The 6,726-nt window shown below is 43.4% G+C and overlaps 1 pseudogene; it reads right to left on the bottom strand.

The window, feature by feature from the left end:
* Positions 1 to 714: 714 nt before the first annotated feature.
* LOC144252938 (dnaJ homolog subfamily B member 14-like) lies at positions 715 to 1,872 on the bottom strand (annotated as a pseudogene).
* Positions 1,873 to 6,726: the final 4,854 nt, after the last annotated feature.

The raw sequence follows: 6,726 nt of genomic DNA, 5'->3' as shown, positions 1-6,726 counted from the left end.
CCAGTTTAACTTTATAAACATTTGATGCCATGTCTTATCCCCTCCATGCTCAGATGGATCCCCTGATCTCTCCCCATGACACCTTCCCATTCCCAATCTACTCAGTGTGCTTCCTGTTATGGGTCAGGTCATAGAACACATGTTACAGTAGAGCCCACATACTGCCAGAACCTTTCACCCCTGGGACCTTTGGCAATGTCTGGAGTCAGTTTTATTTTCTCTTCTTTTAAAAAAGAAATTTTCCAAGGCAATTAGTTGTTAGGTAACATTGTAGCTGCCAAACCTCCAGCCATCACACAACACCACCCACAGCAAGGCATTATTGGAACCAAATGGCTATGTACGAAACTGAGAAGCAGTGATATAAAGGCCTAAACCCAGTTAAAATGCACAGAAATATGCATATTCAGAATAAACTTTCATGTACGTGAGCTTTCTATCCTAGTGATGAGGCTCTGTGACACCCAATTCTCAAACCCAGGGCTCCAAGTTCTGTGTGGCCTGTGGACAGGGATGAACTGAGAAAGGTCTTGAAGAGAAAGAGGCTCCCTTGGCAAAGACCCAGGAGGGAGCGTGGTCAGTTATGCAGGAGACTGTGGGACCTGTAAGGTGGCTCTGAAACTGGCCCCAGGTCCCTGAAGACATGCTCTGCTCAGGACCATTCTGTTCCCATCATGGAGTGAGGTGACCCCAGGTATAAATAAAAATTCCAGTTCATCCTCCTTTATAAAGGCTAGTCAGCAGCTCCAGTTCTTTACAGGTGTCCATGTTCAAGGCATCTGCCTTCCTTCCGAGTCGATCATCACGGTATACTTTTGCTGCATACTGCATATCTGTTTTTTGCTGTCTTTCTTTCCAGAAATTATTTCAAATATTAGTCACATAATCTTCTTCTACACTCTTTTTTTTTTACCTTTGGTAATAACATTCCTTTTTATTCATTTTTAAAGTCCTTGTTGACATAGTAAACAAGGCCCAAATTTTCTGTTTGTATTTTAATGGTTTGCTCTGATCCAGATCTGGGATATAAGGAATAAGGAGGATTGGAGACCATCAGTTGGCTAATAATGACACAGGATCAGTAGAATAATGGGCATCAGCTGTATAAACACAGAAAAACCTCCCTCTCCCCTTTTTCTTCTCTTTCATGTCCACTATGTCGATGCTGATGTTGATGGCTATAACCAGCTTGGACATTTGAAAATGAGTGTACACTACCTGAAGGAAATACACCACCAAAATATATATTGAATAAGTCTTCTGGAGTTATATCAGCTTCACAGCCTCTATGGAAATTTAATCTGCCATTGTCTTGGTGATTGAATGCTTGTTCTTCACTGCCTGTGAGATACACTGTTTTCATTTTTCTGGATTGCTTAAAACAGCATAAGCATTTCCAATCTTTTTACAAGCATCTGTTGCTCAGGATGCATGGTTTTTTCTGGATGAAACTTCAAAGCAAGCAAATCTTCATCACCAGCATCTTTTGTAACTCCAAGTACTTCATAGTAATTTTTACATTTGTTAATTCTGAGAACTCCCTCTACTTGGTCTTTGGTAAAGCATTTTCCACTTTCACCACCACGGGATATGCTGTGCTTTGTGCAGTGGGGTTTGCTGGGATCACTAGTCCTGATGGTGTTCCGCAATGAGGACTATTTCCAGCAGTGCTTCATTTTTCATAATTATCTCCCATAGTGCTCTATTCCCAGCTAGTCAGGAAGGCTGAGGCAAGAGGACTGCTTGAGCCCAGGAGTTGAAGACCAGCCTGAGCAACAGCGGGCCCAGGGCAGAGGGTAGAGATTCTGAAGGGAGCGCTGGGCCTTCTTGCGGTTGCCGGTGATCTGGGCCTCCCTGGCGACCTTGACACATTTCTCTGCCTTATTCCGGTTCCCCCCAGGACTTGCGCCTGGTTCTCTTTCCTTGAGAAGCGCTGCTACGACGGGGAAGCAGCCACTGCCTAGGAGGCGAGGCCAGCCCGGGTGGGAGCCAGGGGCTGCAGCGAGCCAGGAGGAGCACCCAGGACCATGGTGGCGGTGGCAGCAGGGGTGCAAGGGCGGGCCTTGCAGCTCCGCGTCCTCACAGCGACCTCCCTGCCCCCAGTGGGCCACTCTGGCGCCAGCCATCTCTCCCAGCCCCAGACCAATCTCCTGGGCCTGGGCGTCCCAGCCCAAATGGAGGCCAGTAGAAAGAGCCGACTGGCTGGGAGCTAAGGAGGCCACAGCAGCCCAGGGCAACAGCAGCCATATGCAGAGAGGGGCGGGGACCTCTTTAGGTTTTTATGTATATAAAATTGGGTCATCTAAAACTGAAGTTCCTTGAATTCTCCTTCCCACTTTGAAGGGCCTTTGCTTCCCTGTCCTGTAAATTGCTATTGCTAAGGCTTGCAGTGTGATGTTGACTAGAGGTGGGCAGGCTGGGCTTCCCCCAGGTCTGAGAGAGCCTCTGCTTGGCCCTCATTTGGATAAGCTAGAGAGTGGGGATCTACAGCAAACCCTTAAGTTCAGACGCACTTCCTCCTCATGGTTCTCACAAGTTCTGCACCACACAGGAACATGTGCTGGGATATGACCTCAGTAGTGCTGTGGGACATGGTGGAAGGTCTCAGGGGCAGCCATTGGATACCCTGGCCCAGGGTGTCAGTTGTTGTCTCTATCTGTGGATGATGTGGACATGCTGAGAAAGACAGGACAGCAGCAGCATGGGCAGGTAGCTGTGTGCCCAGGACGATCACAAGACACATGTCCCAGACAGTGAGATGCTGTTTCCCCAGATCCTGCACTGCCCAGGAGCAGGAAGAGAGGAACAGGTCACAGATGATAGATAGATAGATAGATAGATAGATAGATAGATAGATAGATACAACTCTGTGAAGTTGTCTGGAGCCAGCGGTGAGCCACTCACTACCTGCTTTGTCAGGAATGTCCCCTCTTCAGACCTTTCCTGGCATTTGGCCATCCTCACATCAGTAGGTACCAAAAAAGACTGACTCTGTCCTTGGTAAATCCAAACCAGTGTGCCCACTGGGACTGGGACTGGGACTGGCTCCTGGTTCCTGGGCTTCCTGGATCCCAAGTTCAGACAGTTCCATTACCAAAGAAGTGAGGTGAGGTCACTTCCTTCAGGAACTGAATGAGGTCACTCTCTTAGCAACCACTTTCTCCTCACAGTTGCTTCCAAGGGTCCCATGAGATGGAGGCTGCCCCTGTTTCCTGTGACACTTTCACAAGTTAGAGTGGTATATCCACCATAGGCACCCAGGAACAGCTCTCCACACAGGCCTGATTTGGTCCATCTTGTCTACATTCAGAAGAGAGAGGCTCATTCAGACACATCCCTTCATCCTGATCAGGTTGTTTACCATGGAAGATGACTTTTGCTCTCTCAGGTCCTTCATAGCTGCCTACATCTTCTCCAGGGATCATTTCTGCATGGACCTTTGAGGTTCTCGGCAGGTGATAGATGCCCTACATTCCTGTATTGTAAGACCAACTCTGTCCCTGCTCTTCTGTAGCATTGGATTCAGGGAACAGTGTATGGTTAGAGGTCAGAACATGTCCCATTTGGGTTAGGAATCATTCTGCTGGATGAAGAATGGTATTGGGAACCTGCCATATTTATAATGATATATAGGAGATATATGTATGAAAACAGAAATCTAAGTAAGATTTCAAGCCCAGAAGGGCATTGGGCCCTTGATTGGATTACTTAGCTTTGAATTACATTCTGCACAGATGTCTCAGATAAACTGATATACAACGGCATAAAACCTTGTACCTTGGATGATTGAATGTTCAAGAGAACATCCAGTCAAAACTGGATAGTCCGTAAGATTAGGAAGATAGTCAGTAGGTTTAGGAAGAAGAGTGAGTATCAAATTTGGACCAAATGTTCTTTAGCACTAGGGTGTCAGTTAGAGAGTGAATGTAAATGTCAGCACATGTGAAGAGTCAGTCACAATGATGAACTGGGGAGATTATGTAGGAAAGCAGATATCAATAGAGACATTAGGAAATCAGTTAAAGTATAAAGTGTGTGATAGGATTAGATATTTTCAATAGGGTTGAGGTTGAATATATATTCTTAGGAAAAAGCAACAGTGTAGTCACCAATAGGATTGACATTTGAGAGGGTTAGGCAACCTGGACAAGGATGTTTTTAGTAATCCATGCTCACTTTCCATTTATCCTTTGGTACAATTATAAGTGTGAACTTTGCATTTTATGCCCAGAATATCACTGTGATAAAATGTATATGTAGATCAGGTGACATGAGTACTTCTTCCACCATTTGTGGGAGCAATATCTTGAATATGTATTCATTAGTATTTGAGAGCACAAATAGATGTACCCTGTGTCTATGAATATAGAGATAATGCATGAATAGACCATACTGTGCATAAATAATATAACTGGTTCCAATTTAAATAATGGATTGAATTGATATCTGAAAATATATAGGAAATCTAATATTGATACACAATCATTCATTCAAATCAGTTATACATCTAATGGTCATATTAGTGTTATGGTTTACCATGAAGCGTGTGTGAGTTTTGCTTCAAAAGTGATTATGGAAATCAAAAATAGTGTGTTTGGAAAGAAGTCTCATGAAAAGACCAGTCCAGAAACATAGAGGAGTACATGTGTTCTGAAGCAGGAAGTGATTGAAAGTGAACCAAATACCTGGAAATTTGTGAACTTGTGGATGAAATATATATCCAATGATGTGCATCAGCTGAAGAAATAGTAATGTACCAGTGTTGAATAAAAAGGAACGTCAAAATACACATCATGTCTCACAGGAATCTACTTGCATTGATGCTAAACTGGGTCAGTTACTTTAGTAATATTAGGATTTCTATGAACCATCCAGTGAAGTGAGTTTTGAGTACTAGGAAACAAATATGTATTTCAGGTGGATGAATATTTCTGAGAAAAATCTTGTGAAAAGTTGATTAGAAATTCACATACATGAACATGAATGAATTTAGAAAGTGTATAATAAGACACATATATTTCATATTTGGAAAAATCTGGAGAGTGTGTGTGTATATATACAAACAAAACAAACACACACAGAAATTAAAAAGTAGAAATATATATGCCAATCAAAATTCATCATGAAATATATATCATCCACAGATCCAAAAATATTTACTTTACTGAACATGGATTTATGTATCATGTTGTTCAAGGAGAAAGGTCACCCCTAGGTTGAATTTTCAGTTCCAACCCCGTTTAGGAGGAGTGATCTATTCTCACAATTTGTATCTGCCAAGTCAGCCGACTCACAAGAATGTACATGGGATACCAGGTAGGATTCTATTTGTGCATATAAATATACATGTGCTGAATAGGCTACAGAGAAAGGGAGACAGGAATTCACATATTTGTTAACTTTACAAACACATGGAGAACTACTTCTCTTAAATTAGACTAGATTTATAACACCTAGCATGTATAATGCAAAAACAAAGTCCAACTCTACACCATGCCTCCTCTGAACTGCTTGTATTGCTATTCTGTTAGGGTTATTTTCCTCCATCATATCAGGATTCGTAATCAGAGTCTCGTAGGGTATGGGTTAGTGTCAGGGATTCAGTATTTCGAATGGAAAATATGAAAATGTATCAAAAGGGTATGCAATTATGTGCTACACAAAATTCTTCCCACTCTCATCCAGAACAATGCCTGGACATTACCTTTGCCCCAAGTAAGACACAATTCGAGGAGAAGAGTTATAAAATCTGTGAATACATATCTGCAATGGAAAATGCTCAGGAGTTCACAACCTTGGAGGTGGTAGAGGAGTTTTCCATAAGTAAGGGAAAGAGTAAACAACCACAAACATGGAGCTCTGCTGGCCTAAAGACTTCTTGGGAAACTGCCTCTGAGGTTGGGCACTTGAAAAATATGTTGTTGTCAGGAGCTTTAGCTTCCTTGGTAGTGAGACCATCAAAGCTGGGTCTGCATCTATGTGACATGGAGGACAGGGTTTCTGATTTTACAATGGACATGAGGCAGAAGTGCTGAATTCTCTCTTTGTAGGTAAACTGTGGCCACTGGGGGCTAAGTGTCTCCCCGTGTGGACTGTGAGGCCATTTGGTCATCCTCCATTTTCGTGGTGTTTCTTGCTGCTTCACTGGGAGTTTCCTACTTGCTTCCTGAAATACAAGGAGTTCAACTGGCACACAGTGCTGGAGGGAGTTCTGCCACGTGTTCTGACTCAGGGTCCTCCGAGAATGCACAAACCAGGCTTCTATCCCACAGAGCTTGCCCCCTTGACCATAGCAACCTGATTCTGAACATTGCCCTGAAACCTCTGCATGTAACAAGATTCCTTTACATATAAGGTCTGCTGGCTACACCATGTCAGTCACAAGCCATTTGGAACCCAATGCCAGATGCATATGGCCCCACACAGATGTTTTATCACACACCTTCACACCACTGCTCTAGGCCCACTAATCAGCAGGCTCCAACTTACTGGCATCTCTGTTCTACACCATTTTCATGAAACCCAGTCAATCAAGGCACTGTCTGGTACACTCATGATCAGCAAACAAGACATCCATAGGTTCTCAGGTGCCACCAGCTCATGGGAATTTCAAAAATTTCATGGTATTTATCAAGCCATTTTTAAAGGATGCACTTGGAGACACTGTGGGTTTCTTTTCATTCAGGAACCACTAAATGGCGAGGAAGCTCATTTCAATGAAAGCTC

The sequence above is a fragment of the Urocitellus parryii genome, unplaced genomic scaffold (genome assembly GCF_045843805.1).
Source record: "Urocitellus parryii isolate mUroPar1 unplaced genomic scaffold, mUroPar1.hap1 Scaffold_70, whole genome shotgun sequence".
NCBI lineage: Eukaryota > Metazoa > Chordata > Mammalia > Rodentia > Sciuridae > Urocitellus > Urocitellus parryii.
This window is presented reverse-complemented; position numbering and strand designations above follow the sequence as displayed.